This window comes from Tamandua tetradactyla, chromosome 6 (assembly GCF_023851605.1).
Source record: "Tamandua tetradactyla isolate mTamTet1 chromosome 6, mTamTet1.pri, whole genome shotgun sequence".
NCBI classification, from domain to species: domain Eukaryota; kingdom Metazoa; phylum Chordata; class Mammalia; order Pilosa; family Myrmecophagidae; genus Tamandua; species Tamandua tetradactyla.
The window spans coordinates 21860121-21881324 of NC_135332.1; the positions used below are offsets into that span (position 1 = coordinate 21860121).

The 21204-nt window shown below is 38.7% G+C and overlaps 1 long non-coding RNA gene across 1 annotated transcript in view; it reads right to left on the bottom strand.

Annotated features, from left to right (window-relative positions):
• Window positions 1-839: 839 nt before the first annotated feature.
• LOC143687263 (uncharacterized) overlaps window positions 840-21204 on the bottom strand; it is a 47056-nt gene continuing 26691 nt past the window's right edge. The window contains exon 3 of the long non-coding RNA XR_013177474.1: window positions 840-2234. This is a non-coding gene — a long non-coding RNA (uncharacterized LOC143687263). The remainder of the gene's footprint in view (window positions 2235-21204) is intronic.

Consider the following 21204-nt stretch of genomic DNA (forward strand, 5'->3'; position numbering starts at 1 on the left):
TACCACATTCCATTTAATCATGTGTCTCCTTAATCTCCTCTGGTCTGTGAGAGTTTTTCAGTGTTGTCTTGTTTTCTATGATCTTAGCAGTTTGAAGTTTACTGACCAGATATTAGGTAGAATGCCCCTCAATATGAGTTTGATTGACATGTTTCTCATGATTAGACAGGGGTTGTGGATTTGAGAAAAGAATCTTATAGAGGTGAAGTGGTTTTCTCACATCATATCACGGGGGGATGTGTGAACCACGATCACTTAGTTAAGGTTGTGTTTGCCAGGTTTTTCCACTGTAAAGTTAATATTTTTCACTTTCTACACTACACTGTGGAAGCAAGTCCTAAGTTCAGACCATAATCAGAGGACAGGAGACTGAACTGCAGCTCTGGGGATGTAATTGAACTATTATTTGGAAGTTTTCTGTAATTGTCTCTTTTCCTTTATTAATTTTTTTATTTATTATTCATATAATTATGAATTCATTTTTTTTAATTTATGTTAAAGTCCTCTTTGCTCAACTTTTCAACACCTCCAAGTACTACTAATCCTAGAACTCATGAAACCCTCCAATCTACCAACTCTTTTATTTTTCTCCCCAATGTAAAAACTCCCTTTTCTGGCTTAGGTCCCATGATCCATGTTTTCCTTAAATTCTTATAGATGTATCAATACCTCTTGCTGTATTTCTTTTTGTTATTTCCATATATTAAACCAACAGGCCTGAATAATTTTGGTTTCCCTGTGCTGAACTTGAAAGCAAACCACTTAAGAAATACCCAAAGGGGGGTAGACTGAAAATACCACAGATTAATTATCACCAAACACAATGGACTTTCAAAGTTCTAAACAATCCTACCAAGTTTCTTCTAATTTAATCTTAGCAATGAATTTTTCAAACTTTTTCCACGAGGGTAATGACCAAATCCCCTCGTCACAACTCAGTTTCAGCAGAAAACATACCATCTTGCTTTGTACATTTTATTAGAACTACTTATCTGTTTTTATATGTACTCTTTCCATTTTCTTCCCTTTTAGCACAATTCAGAAACTCTTTCTGTCTAACGTCAATTTCCATCTTGTGATTTACAGACCATGCTATTCTCTAGTTAAGCTCTCATATGTTGAGCTCTTTTCACTTGTATTTACTTTCCTGGTGTCTCTCATCTGAATTACACTTTCCTCTTTTTTAAATAAAATACTTCATCATTGAAAAAGGAGGTATACATAAGCGCATTGTGTATAAAGTACAATAAAATGAACAAATGATGCCTGCCCAACACTCATCTTAAGATACAGCAATCACAATATTCACACGTCTTTCCTGATCTTTCCCAGAGCAGAGGTAACCATCTTCTGCCTTTATCATCCTTTGCTTTTTGTATTAGCTTTATGTGTGTGGGTTAAAGTTTCCTGTTGAGTTTATATATGCTTTCTTGACTCACTTTTTTTTTCATTAGCATGGGTGTTTGTGCTCACTTTCATTATACATTAATTCCATTGTAAATTTATTATCCAACAATTTATTTATTCAATTTCCTCTTGATAACAATTTCAAATATTTACAGATTTAATTTTTTTCCTTATTACTTTTATTTATGTATTTATGGCTATTATGGTCATTGAGTAGTATTGCTAGGCATTAATTTATGCATACCTCCAACTTTTCTAGATTCTTCCAAATTGTCTTCCAATGTGATTCTATCAATTTACATTAACATCAACAGTATATAAGAATTTATATTATTCCACATTCTCAATACAACTTTCTAAATTTTTTGTTAATCTGCTGGATGTAAAATGTCAGTGAGCACATTATGGTTTTAATTTTCATTTATTTGATTCAAAATCTGTTAATCTTTTTAAATTTTTTCATTGGTTATTTCCCCATTGATGATTTTTGCCCATTTTTCTATTGGATTTCTAATGTTTGTGATTGTTTTGGTTTAATAAAGCTGACAAAATGAGATATACCATTAATGGAAATGCTTTTGACAATGAGGATTAATTAGTTTACAAGTTTACAATTGTAAGGCCATGAAAATGTCTCAATTAAGGCATCAACAGGATGGTACCTTCTCTGAAGACTGGTTAGCAGAGAGCTTGGGCTCTTCTGACAGATAACAAGGCACATGGTAGCTGCTGCTGATCCTTCTTTTCCGGATTTCACATTTCTTCCAGCTTCCCACTTCAGTGACTTCCTCTTACCTTCTCTGGGTTTTCTGTGTGTCGTTTATTATCTGATAAATGATTCCAAGAAGAGGATTAAGACCCATCTTGAATTAAGAGTCACATCTCAACTGAAATAACTTAATCAAAAGGTCCAACCCACAATAAGTCTATGTCTACAGGAATGGCTGAAAAAAAAACATGACCTTTTCTGGGGAATATACAACTTCAAACTACCACAGTGATAGAGGAAACACTATATGTTCACCAAACCCTCTTTCTTCTCCTAGGAAAATACCTATAGTATATACATGTGTGTTTGTGTGTCTGTGTGTGAGTTATTGGCAATGGAATATGAGCAGTCATATACCATTTCCAAGATTGGTCTATAAAACTTGTGTAATCCTCCAAATTCTCTTTATTTCATCATTATCCATCAAAATCTAGAAGATCTGGAAGAGGCTTGTGGCCCTAGGAGACAATGAGTTGTTTTTAAAAGAACCCATTCTCTAAATCACCATTGGGAGTCCCACTTCCCAAAAGTAAGTGAACTAAAACATGCACGAGGAATAAAACTTTGTGTTGTCATTGAGATTTTGGAGATAGTTTGCTATAGCAGTTAGCCAATATTAACTCATACTATATTGCTCTTCTTCATTCTTATTAATATGTTCTGGATGCTAGACTAATTTTATTTCACATTTAGGAAATATTTTCTCCTCACTTTAGACACTGTCACACTTCTTATCATGTCACTATATAACAGAATATCTTAAGGAGTGGCATGTGTGACACTTACCTTTGGTGGATTGACCATTTGTGTCTTATTTATAAATTTATATCCACCATGAGATCATAGAAATACATCTTTATTTTCCTTTAAGTGTTTTAAAATTTCATCTCTCAAAGTAAATATTTAAACTTCCTGGAATTGAGTTTTGTGTTTTGTATGACAAAGAATCTAAATTTATAAATTTTTTCACATGGCTGAAAAATTCCCTGGGTACCATTAAGTAGCACATCTTTCAGTATTGATCTCAATGATCTTTGTATAAAATATGAAGCTTCATTATATATGAATCTTTTCCCAGACTTTCTTATCTTTTCCATTTGTCTTTATATACATCCCTGCATTATAAAACAGATTGATTTACTGTAATATTACTATAATATTTAAAAGAATACAATATTTAATATTTGTTATGGAAATATTTCTTATGTTTCTTTAAAAATATCTTTTACCTATGTTGGGACTCGTCTTTCCATGTGAAGATCCTTTTTGTGTGTTTTGTTGGAATTGCATTGCAACATATAACAATCTGTAGAAAACTAATAACACTAAGTATTGAATTTCTCTATCTTTGAACTTGTTAAGACATTTTCTTGCTGCAACTTTATTTTTTTATTTTTATTTTTTTATTAATTAACAGAAAAAAAGAAATTAACCCAACATTTAGAAATCATACCATTCTACATATGCAATCAGTAATTCTTAACATCATCACATAGATGCATGATCATCGTTTCTTAGTACATTTGCATCGGTTTAGAAGAACTAGCAACACAACAGAAAAAGATATAGAATGTTAATATAGAGAAGAGAAATAAAAGTAATAATAATAGTAAAAAAACAAAAAATAAAAAACAAAAAAAACCCTATAGCTCAGATGCAGCTTCATTCAGTGTTTTAACATGACTACTTTACAATTAGGTATTATTGTGCTGTCCATTTTTGAGTTTTTGTATCTAGTCCTGTTGCACAGTCTATATCCCTTCAGCTCCAATTACCCATTATCTTACCCTGTTTCTAACTCCTGCTGGACTCTGTTACCAATGACATATTCCAAGTTTATTCTCGAATGTCCGTTCACATCAGTGGGACCATACAGTATTTGTCCTTTAGTTTTTGGCTAGACTCACTCAGCATAATGTTCTCTAGGTCCATCCATGTTATTACATGCTTCATAAGTTTATCCTGTCTTAAAGCTGCATAATATTCCATCGTATGTATATACCACAGTTTATTTAGCCACTCTTCTGTTGATGGACATTTTGGCTGTTTCCATCTCTTTGCAATTGTAAATAACGCTGCTATAAACATTGGTGTACAAATGTCCGTTTGTGTCTTTGCCCTTAAGTCCTTTGAGTAGATACCCAGCAATGGTATTGCTGGGTCGTATGGCAATTCTATATTCAGCTTTTTGAGGAACCGCCAAACTGCCTTCCACAGTGGTTGCACCATTTGACATTCCCATCAACAGTGGATAAGTGTGCCTCTTTCTCCGCATCCTCTCCAGCACTTGTCATGTTCTGTTTTGTTGATAATGGCCATTCTGGTGGGTGTGAGATGATATCTCATTGTGGTTTTGATTTGCATTTCTGTAATGGCCAGGGACATTGAGCATCTCTTCATGTGCCTTTTGGCCATTTGTATTTCCTCTTCTGGTAGGTGTTTGTTCAAGTCTTTTTCCCATTTTGTAATTGGGTTGGCTGTCTTTTTGTTGTTGAGTTGAACAATCTCTTTATAACTTTATTTTTAATAATATGCAATAAAATTTAAAAATTCTCTCCATAGTTGGAAATTTGTGTTTAATTATACATGTTTCTTATAATTTGGTATAAAATTATAAGAAACTGCTCTTCCTTAATTACATTGTTTTTGTTATACAGAAACCAAATATTAAATTTTTAAAGATTAATCTTATTTCCAGGAAATTTGCAAATTCTCCTTTTAATTGTAATAATCCACATGTTGATTATTTTGTGTATTTTTAAAAGTAATTAAATTGCTTTGGAAAAAAATTGTTTCTTCTTTGGCTAAACCCTCCAGGTCAATACTGGATAGGAGAAAACACAGTAGGTGTACAATCCTGGTCCTTGTTTTACATATATATGATTGCTTTGAAGTTGGGTCAATACTCTGATTTGTAGAGAAATTTCCTTTCTGTTTTGAGCACAGGCTTTGAAATTCATCAATTTTCTACCACCTATTGATACAGGCTTTGAAATTCATCAGTTTTCTACCACCTATTGATGTTATTTATAGGCCTGTTAAAACAGTGAATTACAATAATAGATTTTCTAATGCTATACCAAGCTCAATTTTAATAATTCATATTTCTTATATATTGCTGAATTTGGCTTATCAATATTTGGCTAGTATTTTTGTATCTTTATTCGTGGATGGAATTAGCCTATACTTGGCCTCTTTTATTCATAGTACTTTTAATATGTACTTTAAAAATATATATATTTTTCATTTATTTTTACCAGATATTAGCTATATTATTAATTTTTTCAAATTACCATTTTTAAAAAATGCCCCTATTATTTGTCCTCTTTCTTTATATTTATATTTCTGTTTCAGTGCTTGTGTGGGGTTTCATTTTACGTGAATTTATTCATTTTATAGACATCTAACTTTTATTTTGGAGGCTTAACTCATGAGTTATTAACATTTCTTATTTTTCAACAATCTTTTATGCACAAATCTTAATCAAATAATACTGTAGGGGCATATACTTTTAAATACTTTCATATAATAGTCATTTATCTTTAGTTATATTTTCATTATGATGTATGTTTTCCCCCTAAAATTATTTGGAAATCTATTCCCTTATTAATTCAGAAAGATTTGTTGTCATTGTTGATATCAAGACTAATTTCATTGTGATTAGTGATTATGCTCTGTTTTATGCCAATTTTTGAAATATGTTGAGTTTTACCATATGGGAATCATATGGCCAACTTCCATAAATATTTCCTAGGTGCTTAGGAGAAACTATAGTAAATATTGATACACAACTAATGTCCATTATCTTGAGCTTAATTTTTTTATAGTATATAGTTCTATTAATTTTCTGTCTGCTTGACCTAAAAATTGGTATATGCAATTGCAATACATTATAATATAAAAACTGCATAATATATATGTATAATTATGTTCATATATAGCTATGTAATTTATTCCTATATGTTTATTATATGTATTCAGGTTCACAAATTCTTATTCAATCACATGATTTATGGTCCAGAGTTCAAGATGCATTCGTCCAGAAAATATCTGAATTTATTTCTATCAAGCATCAGGAAGGTAGCACCACTTCCTGAACAATTAAATTCCACACCTGTGATGTCTGTGACAGCTCAGGCAATATAAATTCGCACCCTAGATCCATGTTAGAATAAGATTATCATCAAAGTTTGCAGGGAAAATTTCAGTCCTATTTCTCTGTCCCTTGAACATCCTGAGCTATTTTTGTCCACAGAATCTTTGGATATGTCATTCCTCTCTTACAGAAATGTCCACCTACCCTTCCACTTTCCCTCACTATAATTAAGTCCTGCTCTTTCTTAACATCTTATTTGAATTATTAAAGGATCATTCCTTCTCGGAAGTTCTTCCTCACTAGGATAATTCTTTTGAGGATATGCTCACAAAAATCTGAGTAATTTTCTGTTTCAGTGCTTGTGTGGGGTTTCATTAGTATCATCACCATCAGTCTCTCCCAACAACACTAAGAACACTGTTTCCAAGGGCAATATCCAAGCCACTTTCTCACTGTGCTATGTCCAGTGCCTTGGACAGTGCTTAGTGTACTGGATAAGCAAAGGCAATCAGCAAATCTTTTTTCCTGTTCCTTCAACTTGGTAGAGGCACAGCAAGGCTAAGAACCACTCCCCTCACCCAGTTTTGCTCTCTTTCATTACCATGGTGACTCATGATTCCTTATCTCTCAACAGTTTAAGGATGGAAGGAGAAGAGAAATAAATTGTAACAGACATATTGAAAATTATGGAAGGTTCACCATGAAAGTAAAACATGATATGTTCAATCATTTACATGATCATTTACAGAAACACTTGTAGGAAACAAGGTTACATAATGGCCACACTCATAGGCATGTTTAAAGAAAGACCAAATGTTTTTCCTTCCAAAAGAGTATTATTTCTTAGTTTAGACTTAATGTTAAATTGGCTATCAGGTGAAATACGTCATAGAAAGGTGCTAGCAAAAGAAGGCAGTGGTTGCTAAAAAGGCTGCTCTCTAGAACATTGCAGACATTTTGCTCTGATATAAAGCTACCCAATTCCTTCATATTGTACCTGAAAGCCTACCCAAGCTACTTCTCCCCCTTCTTTACACCCATTCTAATCACTGTCCTCCAAGAAAGTGTCTCTCTTTGATGAAATCTTAAAGCACTTATTTTTGTTTTTGTCAATTTTCTGAGATCTTGGGCAATTTAACCTCACTATGCCTCAGTTTCCTGTAAAATGGGACTAAAAATAACATCCTACCTCATGGGGTTTCTGTGAGGACTAAATGAGATAATACATGCAAAACACTTAGACATAATAATGGTAATGATTCTTGGTTATTTCCGAATATCAGATTTTACTATTTCCACCCCCGAATGATATCATTTCAGTGATTCTAATAGGTATCATGACCATCAATATAATATAAAGCCATTGAAACTGAAAATCCTGGCACATTTTATTTTTAATTTGGTTAAGGTTGAGGAGCAACTAAAACTTCTGTGCCATCTGGTTTGGAGGCTAGATATAGGCTGCAATCTTTCATCTGATTTTGATTATGTCCGAGTATGGAGCTGCAGATTTCCTTTCTAATGGCACTAAGTATCACAGCCATCAGCCTTGATGGGCAGGATTCATCATTTATTTCCCTTCCAGACTTTTACAGCCTTTTTGGTACAGATTGATGCCCTTAACTAGATCTCTCCATCAACTCCGTCTTATTCTCCAGAGATTGGTCACTGTGTCTTAAAAGATGAGTAACTATAGCTTCATAATTTCATTTACTTGCTCTTTTATGAGTGTACAGTTCCTCTTTTGTCAGGGCAGAGTGATTTAGGGTTTTAAGATGCTCCTGGACCTCTGTACCCCACTTGTACAACTAGCTGTCTATCTGCACAGAAGAAGCTGACAAACAGGAAGGGTTTATGAAGGGAAGTCCCTAGAATTCTACTGGGACACTTGTTAAAAAAGAGTCTGGCTGTAATTTTCTAGAATTAAATGAAGGTGAAGCAATAGAATCAACCTTAAGAGAGGGGACATAAAGGAACCATGGTGATGATCAATCCTGGACATGACCTGAACTTCTCTCCACATGGACATTCCTGAAAGATGTCATTTAATTCCTCTCCACCTCCAGACCTCACTTACACCAGAGATCGAGCAGCAGAGTTGGGCAGAAACAGTCCCAATTATAACCATCTCTCTGCAGAAACAGTCCCAATTATAACCATCTCTCTGCCTCATTCTGGGCATTCTTGGGCAGGGTGGTCAGTGCATGCTTTATTTAATAGGCTAAAACCCTGGCCAGTTTTCCAGGAAGGGAATAGGATTACATTTATTTCATTAGGTATTGTCAAGGACTAGAATTTACATCCAGTTTTCTGTTTGACTTAGACACCATTACAAATATATTATATAATTTTTTTCATCCAGGCACCTTTCTAGTCCAGTTGCCCAGATCACAGTGCAAATTACTTGTCTTCATCCTTTTCAATGATTTCATTTACAATATTTTTAAGTGGGAGGGAGAATTGTATTTCCTATTTGAAAATTACAGAATTGATAGTTACAAAGTCTTCACATGTAAATGAATTAGTTTCTGTATTCGTAAAGAAATAGAACGTCTGGGAAACAAGTTTTATTGCTTAAACATATGGTGCCCCACTAATGGAGAATCACTCTATTGCTAAACAAAACAACAGAAAAGTTATAATGTGTTTGTGATTACAAAAAGAGATAGAAGCCCAGCATACAATTGAAATGAAACTAAAGCCTTTATTATTTAAAATAATAAGACTTCCATAGATTTTACATTACTAAGAACTATATATTGGCAGAGAACAGAAATAGAGAATCCTGGATTGGAAGAAGATTGTTCTAGCACTTTGAGAAGTGCCATAAAAGCTGATATTACATGTTGACTAACTGGTAATTATTAATAGGACACAGTCATAACTTTGGTTTAGACATTGGTGTTTTTTGGTGACAGGAGCTTTGAGGAGAACAGACACAGATTGACAAATACCTCACCCTGATAAGGAAGTAATTACAGGGTAACAGGCTAACTTGCTGCCTATCAAAGAAATTTGAGAATAAAACCAAACAGGCTGCATTGAAAACAGGTGAATAGAAGCCAACTCTATTCAAACCACACAGGCATGGAGGGGACAGAAGAGTTCCCACAGTGTGGCCCCTGCTGCTTGCACTCCAGCACAGCCAGACCCAGTGAGCCAGAGCATCAGAGCCTGTCAAGCATGTCCAATTCAGTGCAGAGGTCCCTTAAAGCTGAGTGATAATCACTTCATTTTCTGCTGAGGTTAAGACTGATAGAGTATATACACACCTCATGGATTGACAAAAGGCCAGAGCCTGTTTATGAGGGCATTGCAGCATCCCTGCCATGTGTGTCTTATGCTTAATTTGTTCTATGAGCTTCCAGATTTATAGTCCATTTTCATTAGCCTTCATTCCCTGGCTACAAAGAACAAGGAATATTCATTTCCCAGGGTTAACTCTAAGAACCTGTGCTCAGATTTTACTAAAAGACATTGAGGAGTTCCGGGAAGATGGCAGAATAGTATAGGTCCAATTCAACCTTGCTCCACAGAACAGCTAGAGACAGGATGGGAGGATGACTGAGATGCTGATTCTAGGGTGTAAGTGACCTAGGAGAGTCTTCTGCGCCACATAGAGTGGTTCTGGTCGCAAAAGCTTAGGAACTGAGATGAAGAGAACTGGAGACCATCTGGTTGGTGCAAACAGCCTGACATGGAAGCCTGGAACCCTCAGGAGTACACAGACGGGAGACAGGGACCAGGAAGTAAACCAAACAGCATGCCTTGAATGTGCTACCTTCACCAGCACAGCCCAAAACCTGCAACCCACCCCATACCCCATGCACCAGAATCCTATCACCCACCCCCTCCCTGCACCTGCACTCCAAGTGCCCCTACCAACCAACCCCTCATGTGCATACCTGCCTCCCACCCCCATTCCAAGCATGTGCATACCTGTACCAGCCCCGCCCACCTCTCCTACAAAAGTACAATCTTGACCTGGCCCTCCAGAGCCCTACTGGTCAGTCCTATGGGTGCTTACCTCCATACTGAGGCTATACCCACATCCAGCCCATACAGTTTTGCAGTCCTTCCCTACCCCCTACCAAGTTCTGCACACATGTACATCATTTTATGGCCCTCCCAGATCTGGGCATGCACATGGCCCCCAGTTACACCCCCAGCTCTGGGAAAGCACTGATTGGCACAGTCAGGCTACATCCACCCCTAGCCCATGCAGGCGCAACATTGACCCACTGCATACCTCTATGCATGTGAACAAAAGGCCCTGCCCCCCATACCCGTGTACCTGCACAGCCACATCCTCCCCATCACTGGGCACCCATGCTCCCAAGTACCAGTGTAGCATTCTGAACTTGCACCTATACCTGCACTGCAATACGTCACTGCACTGTTGTGTCCCACCCCGTCCACTGCATCCTGGTCCACATCCAAATACAAGGCTTTAGATGAAGGAAATCAACTTCCAGAGTAAATCAATCAAGATATTTATATGTCACGAAGGCAGCAAATTTGATGAGGCAGAAGAAAGAGAAAGATTTCCAGCCAAGAATTCTGTACTCAGCCAAATACTGTCCTTCAAAACTGAAGGACAGATTAAAATTTCATAGACAAGCAAATTCTGAAAGTCAACAAGAGACTGGCCCTATAAGAAATATTAAAGGGAGTTCTGCCAGTTGAAAAAAAAATGACTTGAGAGGGGGTCTGAAGGAGGGCACAGAATTGAAGAATACCAGTAAGGGTAACTGAAGGGATAAAAAGAGAAAGAGGGAAAAGGATATATAGATCTGACAAATAAAATCCAAATGATAAGATAGTGTATTCAAGAAACACCTTTTCAGTAATAACATTGAAAGTTAAAGGACAAAACTGATGAATTAAAAGACACAGATTGGCAGAATGAATTAAGAAATATAATCCAGTTTTATGCTGCTTACAAGAGACTCATCTTAGACACAAGGAAACAAATAGATTGAAAGTGAAAAGATGGAATAAGATGTTTCAAAAATTGAGGGAAAAGGAACAATTCCTAGCTAATTTTATGAAGAATATCATTTTAATACCAAGACAATGTAAAGATGCTATAAGAAAGGAAAACTACAGGCCAATCTCCTTAATGAACATAGATGCAAAAAATTCTCGGCAAAATACTAGCAAATCAAATCCAACAACACATTGAAAGAATTATGCACCATGAACAAGTGAAGTTTATGCCAGGAATGGAAGGACGGTTCAACAAAAGAAAATCAATTAACGTAATACAGCACATTAACAAATTGAAAGGGAAAAATCATATGATCATCTCGATTGATGCTGAAAAAGCATTCAACATAATTCAACATCCTTTTCTGACAAAAACAATTCAAAAGATAGAGTTAAAGGTAACTTTCTCAATATGATAAAGGACATACATGAAAAACCAATAGCCAGCAGCATATTCAGTGGAGAGAGACTGAAAGCTTTCCCCCTAACATCAGGAAGGAAACAAGGATGCCCTCTATTACCATTATTATTCAATATTGTGCTAAGAGTTCTAGCTACAATCAGGCAGGACAAAGAAATAAAAGACATCCAAATTAGAAGGAAGAAGTAAAACTTTCATCATTTGCAGATGACATAACACTACACTTAGAAAATCCTGAGAAATCTACAGCAAAGTTACTTGAGCTAATAAACAAATCCATCAAGATCCAGGATATAAAATCAATGTGCAAAAATCAGTAATGTTTCTATACATAAGCAATGACCTAACTGAGGAGACAGTTAAGGAAAAAATTCCATTCGAAATAACAACTAAAAGAATCAAGTACTTAGGAATGCACTTAACTAGGGATGTAAAGGACTTGTACACAGAAAACTACATAACACTGCTAAAAGAAGTCAAAGAAGATCTAAATAGGTGGAAAGACATTCCCTGCTCATGGATAGGAAGGTTAAATATAGTTAAGATGTCAATTCTACCAAAATTGATCTACAAATTCCATGCAATACCAATAAAAATTACAACAACCTATTTTGAAGACTTGGAAAAGCTAGTTAGTAAATTCATCTGGAAGAGAAAGAGACCCTGAATAGCTAAAAACATCCTAAGAAAAGAAGAATGAAGTGGGACGATTGACACTTCCTGACTTTAAAACTTATTATAAAGCCACAGTGGTCAAAAAAGAATGGTACTGGCACAAAGATAAAAGTACTGATCAATGGAATAAAATCAAGAGTACAGAAATAGACCACCAAAATTATGGTTAACTCATTTTTGACAAGGCCCCCAAATTCACTGAACTGGAACAAAATAGTCTTTTCAATAAATGTACATGGGAGAACTGGATACTAATAGCCAAAAGAATGAAAGAAGACCCTTACCTTACACCCAATACAGAAATCATGGATCAAACACCTAAATATAAGAACTAGCACCATTAAAGCTTCTAGAAGAAAATGTAGGGAAACATCTTCAAGACCTACCAATAGGAGGTAGCTTCCTAAACTTTATACCCAAAGCACATGCAACAAAAGAAAAAATCAGTAAATGGGAATCCTCAAAATCAAATACTTCTGCACCTCAAAAAGACTTTGTCAAAAAGGTGAAGAGGCAGCTAACTCATTTGGAAATCACACCTCAGATAAAGGTTTCATATCCTGTATACATAAAGAAATCATGCAACACAACAACAAAAGAACAAACAACCCAATTATAAAATGAATTAAAGATATAAATAGGCATTTTTCTGAAGAGCAAAACAGATGGCTCAAAAGCACATGAAGTGATACTCATTTTCATTATTGGCTATAAGGGGAATGCAGATCAAGACTACAATGAGATGCCAGCTCACACCTATTAAAATGGCTGCTATTAAACAAAAAGGAAATGACAAATGTTGGAGAGGGTGTGGAGAAATTGGGACACTTCTGCACTGATGGTGGGAATGTATATGGTGCAGCCACTATGAAAGACAGTTTCCTAAGGAAACTAAATATCGAGTTGCCCTATGACTCAACAATAGCTACTCGGTATACACCTAGAAGAGCTGAAAGGAGTGACACAACCAGACATTTGCACACCGATGTTCATAGCAGCATTATTCACAATTGCCAAAAGATGGAAACAATCCAAATGCCCATCAACAGACAAGTGGATTAACAAAAGGTATATACGTACGATGGAATATTATGGAGCAATAAGATGAAATGACATTCTAATTCACATAAACAAGAGGGATGAGCCTTGAGGACATAATGCTGAGTGAATTAATCCAGACACAGACGTTAGACATGTATGTCTCCACTTTTATGACCACGGTAAAGGTAAAATTAGAGGCTTATAATACAGAATATAGGGGATGTAGAGATACATAGAAGCTAGACGTAAGTAAATGGTTAGATAATGAGGTTGAACTCAAATGTAAAGGAATAGATAGAAGTGAAGGCAGTTCACTTTGGGTCTAAAAGTAACATTACCATATTGAAGGTGAACCAGATTGCATGGGGTTGTATAAACCCATCTGTCTCACTGATTAATACTAGAAATATAAATAAGTTTTTGTAAGAAGTACTTCAAAGGTGTGATTTGTGTACAAAGAGTTTTTAAGTACAGGGTACAGGGTAAAAATTGCTATTTGCTATAGCTATAGGCTACATTTAACAGGAAAACATCAGTACCACAGCAACAGCAGATGTAAATAATGAGGGGAGGGACAAGAGTTGAGGGGAGGTTTCGATTTCCTATTTGGTGAGTGTGTGTTCATTGGTTATCTTTCTCTTGGGAATAATGGAATTATCAAAATTTGAGCATGTTGACAGACTGTGGACTTTGGGCATTGTCATGGTTAGGGACAGGTGCCAAGTTGTGGTACCTGTTCATCTGATTGGGTAAGCGCTGGCCTGTCTGTTGCAATGAGGACATTTCACAGGATTAGGTCATGATCACGTCAGCTACATCCACAGCTGATTCCATTTGTAATCAGTCAAAGGGGAGTGTCTTCTGCAATTAGTGATGCTAAATCCAATCATGGGAAGCCTTTTAAGGAGGACTCAGAGGAGACAGGTTCCATTCCTGCTTTGGCTGGTGAGCCTCTCCTGTGGAGTTCATCCAGGCCATCCATTGGAGTCATCGGCTTCGCAGCCTGCCCTGTGGATTTTGGACTCTGCATTCCTACGGTCACGTGAGACACTTTCATAAATTTTATATTTGCAAGTGTTCCCTGTTGATTCTGTTTCTCTAGAGAACCCTAACTAATACATCTTGGTACCAGGAGTGGTTCTTAAGGAACAGAATCTTAAAAATGGGTTTTTATGAATGGTTTTCTACTCTGACTGGGCTCAGAGACACTAAGGACTCTGATTCCCGTAATCAGAATGACACTCCCAATCCATGGACTGAGTTGGCAAAGGAGATAGTCAAAATATCATCATTCGATTCTCCTAATGCTTCGCTTGTACGAAGCCAGACTCTGGGGGATAATGTTTTTGACACCTTTACAGAGTTTTGTAGAAATAAGAGTTATAGAGATGTTGGTTGGTTGTTGTTAGATACACTGTCTACATTAAAGGGTGAAAGGGATGGGCTTAAGGCTTCAAACAAGAAGCTTAAGTGCCGTCTGAAAGATGTAGAGGTTTCTATGAGTATCTTGAAGGAAAATTTTATTTCCTGTAGCCGTAGACTTGAGATCTCTGAAAATCAGACTCAGAATCTTATTGTTAGAGTAGCAACTTTACAACGTAAACTGAAATCTCAGTCTTGCATGGTGTCTGCCGTTAAAGTGAGGGCATTGATTGGAAAGGAGTGGGACCCTGAAAAATGGGATGGTGACATATGGATTGATAATGATGTTGGGGGTGAGGTTGAAACCCTAGACCATGCTGAGCCTTCTTTAGATAACCCTGTAATAGTCTGCCCTGAGGACATAGCCGCCCCACCTCCAGCCTGCCTTGAGGAATTGGCCACCCAACCTCCTCCTGAAGGGATTAGCCCTAGAGTTATTAATCCTGTTTCACCAGATGAAACTGCAAATGAAAGCCCTGAAGCAAATGGCTTGGAAGATATTTCTAATTCTTTTCATGACCCACCCCCACCACCCCTCATTTCTTCTAGACCTATAACTAGTCTAAAGTCCCAACAGGCCCCTAAAGGTGAGGTACAAAGTATCACACATGAGGAGGTACGTTATACTCCAAAAGAACTGTGTGAGTTTTCCAATTTATATAGGCAGAAATCAGGGGAATATGTGTGGCAATGGATTTTAAGAGTGTGGGATAATGGTGGGAGGAATATAAGGCTGGATCAGGCTGAATTTATTGATATGGGCCCACTAAGCAGAGATTCTGCATTCAGTGTTATAGCTAGAGCAGTTAGAAAAGGTGTTAACAGCTTGTTTGGGTGGTTGGTTGAAACATGGATCAAAAGGTGGCCAACATTACCTGAGGTTGAAATGCCAGAACTGCCCTGGTATAATGTAGATGAGGGGATCCAGAGGCTTAGAGAGATTGGGATGTTAGAGTGGATTTATCATGCAAAGCCTGCTCTTACACCCCAGGAATATCCAGAGGATGCACCTTTTACCAGAACAGTGAGAAATAAGTTTGTGAGACTAGCACCATCATCCCTCAAGAGCTCTGTGGTTGCACTTCTCTGTAGGTCAGATATTACTGTAGGAACTGCTGTCACTGAACTGGAATCCTTAAACACAATGGGGATGACAGGATCCCAAGTTGGCAGAAGCCAGGTGGCAGCACTTAATCACTAAAGACAGGGTAGACGCGGGTATTATAATAGACAACAAACTCAAAGGAGGCATCAAAATTATATGACACGCAGAGATTTGTGGCATTGGCTACTAAATCATGGGGTGCCTAGAAATACAATAGAAGGGCAGTCTACTAAATTCTTGTTGGAGCTGTATAAACAAAAGAGTTCTAGGTCAAGGGAACAGAAGTCTAACCTGAATTACAAAAACACAGAGTCACGGCCCCTTAATCAATTTCCAGACTTGAAACAGTTTACAGACCCTGAGCCCCTTGAATGAAGGGGAGGCCAGGTCCCTATGGGGAAGAAACCTGTTACACTGCCACAAATTTATACTGTTGACCTTCCTCTAAGTCTTCCCCAAGGAGACCGACAGCCTTTTACCAGGGTAACTGTGCATTGGGGAAAAGGAAATGATCAGATATTTCGGGGATTATTAGACACTGGTTCAGAAGTGACATTAATTCCAGGGGACCCAAAACGTCACTCTGGACCACCAGTCAGAGTGGGGGCTTATGGAGGCCAGGTGATCAATGGAGTTTTAGCTCAGGTCCGTCTCACAGTGGGTCCAGTGGGCCCCCGGACCCATCCTGTAGTTATTTCCCCAGTTCCGGAATGTATAATTGGCATAGACATACTGAGCAACTGGCAGAATCCCCACGTTGGTTCTCTAACTCGTGCAGTGCAGGCTATTATGGTGGGAAAGGCCAAGTGGAAGCCACTAGAACTGCCCCTACCAAGCAAAATAGTAAATCAGAAGCAATACCATATTCCTGGAGGGATTGCAGAGATTACTGCCACTCTTAAGGACTTGAAAGATGCAGGGGTGGTGATTCCCACCACATCCCCGTTCAACTCTCCCATTTGGCCTGTGCAGAAAACAGATGGGTCTTGGAGAATGACAGTGGATTATCATAAGCTCAACCAGGTGGTAACTCCAATTGCAGCTGCTGTTCCAGATGTAGTATCATTGCTTGAGCAAATCAATACATCCCCTGGTACCTGGTATGCAGCTATTGATCTGGCAAATGCTTTTTTCTCAATAGCTATTAGTAAGGACCACCAGAAACAGTTTGCTTTCAGCTGGCAAGGTCAGCAATATATTTTCACTGTCCTACCTCAGGGGTATATCAACTCTCCAGCCCTATGTCATAATCTTGTTCGCAGAGACCTTGATCGTTTCTGCCTCCCACAAGACATCACACTGGTCCATTATATTGATGATATCATGTTGATTGGACCTAGTGAGCAAGAAGTAGCAACTACTCTAGATTTACTGGTAAGACATTTGCATGTCAGAGGATGGGAGATAAATCCAACAAAAATACAGGGGCCTTCCACCTCAGTAAAATTTCTAGGTGTCCAGTGGTGTGGGGCATGTCGAGATATCCCTTCTAAGGTGAAGGATAAATTGCTGCATCTGGCCCCTCCCACAACCAAAAAAGAGGCACAACGCCTAGTTGGTCTTTTTGGATTTTGGCGACAACATATTCCTCATTTGGGTGTGCTACTCCGGCCCATTTATTGAGTGACCAGAAAAGCTGCTAATTTTGAGTGGGGACCTGAACAAGAGGAGGCTCTGCGACAGGTCCAGGCTGCTGTGCAAGCTGCTCTGCCACTTGGGCCATATGATCCAGCAGATCCAATGGTGCTGGAAGTGTCAGTGGCAAATAGAGATGCTGTCTGGAGCCTTTGGCAGGCCCCAATAGGAGAATCACAACGCAGACCCTTAGGATTTTGGAGCAAAGCCTTACCATCTGCTGCAGATAACTACTCTCCTTTTGAGAAACAGCTTTTGGCCTGCTACTGGGCCTTAGTAGAGACTGAACGCTTAACCATGGGCCACCAAGTTACCATGAGACCTGAGTTGCCTATCATGAGTTGGGTGTTGTCTGACCCACCAAGCCATAAAGTTGGGCGTGCACAGCAGCACTCTATTGTAAAGTGGAAATGGTATATACGAGATAGAGCCAGAGCAGGTCCTGAAGGCACAAGTAAGTTACATGAAGAAGTGGCACAAATGCCCATGGTTTCCACTCCTGCTGCCACATTACCTTCTCTTTCCCAGACCAGAGCTATGGCCTCTTGGGGTGTTCCTTACAGTGAATTGACTGAGGAAGAGAAAACTTGGGCCTGGTTTACAGATGGTTCAGCACGATATGCAGGTACCACCCGAAAGTGGACAGCTGCAGCATTACAACCCCTTTCTGGGGTGTCCTTGAAGGACAGTGGTGAGGGGAAATCCTCCCAGTGGGCAGAACTTCGAGCAGTGCACCTGGTTGTTCATTTTGCTTGGAAGGAAAACTGGCCAGAGGTGCGTTTGTATACTGACTCATGGGCTGTTGCTAATGGTTTGGCTGGATGGTCAGGGACTTGGAAAGACCATAATTGGAAAATTGGTGACAAAGAGGTCTGGGGAAGAAGTATGTGGATAGACCTTTCTGAGTGGGCTAAAAACATGAAGATATTTGTGTCCCATGTAAATGCACACCAGAGGGTGACTTCAGCAGAGGAAGATTTTAATAATCAAGTGGATAAGATGACCCGTTCTATGGATACCAGTCGGCCTGTTTCCCCAGCAACTCCTGTTATTGCCCAATGGGCTCATGAACAAAGTGGTCATGGTGGTAGGGATGGAGGTTATGCATGGGCTCAACAACATGGACTTCCACTCACCAAGGCTAACCTGGCTACAGCCACTGCTGAGTGCCCAATCTGCCAGCAGCAGAGACCCACACTCAGCCCCCGATATGGCACCATTCCCCGAGGTGACCAGCCAGCTACATGGTGGCAGGTTGATTACATTGGACCACTCCCTTCATGGAAGGGGCAGCGATTTGTTCTAACTGGAATAGACACATACTCTGGATATGGGTTTGCTTTCCCTGCACGCAATGCTTCTGCCAAAACTACTATCCGTGGGCTTACAGAATGCCTTATCCATCGTCATGGTATTCCACATAGCATTGCTTCGGATCAAGGAACACACTTCACAGCAAATGAAGTGCGGGAATGGGCACATGCTCATGGAATTCTCTGGTCTTACCATGTTCCCCATCATCCAGAAGCAGCTGGATTGATAGAACGGTGGAATGGCCTTTTGAAAACTCAATTACGGTGCCAACTAGGTGGCAAAAACTTGAAAGGCTGGGGTAATGTTCTCCAGGAAGCTGTGTATGCTCTGAATCAGCGTCCGCTGTATGGTGCTGTTTCTCCCATAGCCAGGATCCATGGGTCCAGGAACCAAGGGGTGGAAATGGGTGTGGTGCCACTCACTATTACTCCTAGTGATCCACTAGGAAAATTTTTGCTTCCTGTCCCTGCTACCCTGAGTTCTGCTGGTCTACAGGTTTTAGTTACAAAACGGGGTGTGCTTTCTCCAGGAGAAACAACAGTGATACCACTGAACTGGAAGTTAAGATTGCCACCTGGCCACTTTGGGCTACTTATGCCTCTGGATCAACACACCAAGAAGGGGATTACATTATTGTCTGGGGTAATTGACCCTGACTATCAGAAGGAAGTAGGACTGCAACTACATAATGGAGGTAAAGAAGAGTTTTCTTGGAATATAGGAGATTCCCTGGGGCGTCTATTAGTACTACCATGCCCTGTGATCAAAATCAATGGAAAACTGCAACAACACAATCCAGGCAGGACCACTAATGGCTCTGAGACTTCAGGAATGAAGGTTTGGGTCACCCCACCAGGCAAAGAACCACGGCCAGCTGAAGTGCTTGCTGAGGGGAAAGGGAACATGGAATGGGTAGTGGAAGAAGGTAGTGATAAATATGAACTTCGACCACGTGATCAGTTACAGAAACGAGGACTGTAATGCTGTTTTGTTTGTGTTATACTATTTAAGTTGTAAGATATCAAGTTTAAGAATGAATGTTGCCCAAGGATTTGCACGCTATTCTGGAGAGATTTAATGTGTTTCCAGTTATATGCAGGACAGTTGAGTATTGTCAGGTAAAAGAAAAAATGTGTGCTTATTTGTTTTCATTTGGAAATTAAGTATGGTCTAAGGTGATATATATATATATATATATATGTGCCAAGTTGACAAGGGGTGGACTGTCATGGTTAGGGACAGGTGTCAACTTGGCCAAGTTGTGGTACCTGTTCATCTGATTGGGTAAGCGCTGGCCTGTCTGTTGCAATGAGGACATTTCACAGGATTAGGTCATGATCACGTCAGCTACATCCACAGCTGATTCCATTTGTAATCAGTCAAAGGGGAGTGTCTTCTGCAATTAGTGATGCTAAATCCAATCATGGGAAGCCTTTTAAGGAGGACTCAGAGGAGACAGGTTCCATTCCTGCTTTGGCTGGTGAGCCTCTCCTGTGGAGTTCATCCAGGCCATCCATTGGAGTCATCGGCTTCGCAGCCTGCCCTGTGGATTTTGGACTCTGCATTCCTAAATTTTATATTTGCAAGTGTTCCCTGTTGATTCTGTTTCTCTAGAGAACCCTAACTAATACAGGCATTATACGTGATGCCTGATGAATGCAGGTGGCTGAAGGATACACCAACTGAGAAGTAGATTGGCAAACGATGGTGTATAGAAATGACCGAATATTGTGCTGCTGCAAAAAAGAACGAAGTAGTGAGGAATTCAATAACATGAATGAATCTGTGGGACATTTGGTGAGGCAAAATAAGCCAGAAATGAAAGAAAAATTATAGTATGGTCACCTTTAGAAAATGCTTATATGAAAACAGGGGCCTAGATTGTAAGCTCTTATAGTAGACACATTTAGTCTTGAGTGGTAATTATTATTTCTGGATTTGAGAGGCTGTTTCATATATCTATAACCTGGTATTTAGAGATAATAATGAAGCTGAGCAGGTCGGGACTAAGTTAATTCAGAACACAGTGGTAAGGAAGACATTGTCTACATTTTAGAACCACACCTCCTGTTTGAGACCAAAGGAAGAAAGGTTTATTGTGTCTGGAATCTAAATTTCCTGTAGCACATAATCTAACTCAACCTATCTGGATAGCTCATTTGAACAATTGAAACACAGGGAGCCAAGAATAAGAATGAGGGCCTTTAATCCTGAATAGTTTAATGTAATGCCTGGATACATCTTGAATATAGTAAGCAGATAATCAAAAAGGATTAGCAAAGTCCCTTGAAGGATGGGATAAAAAATACGGAAATTTTAAACTGATTCTG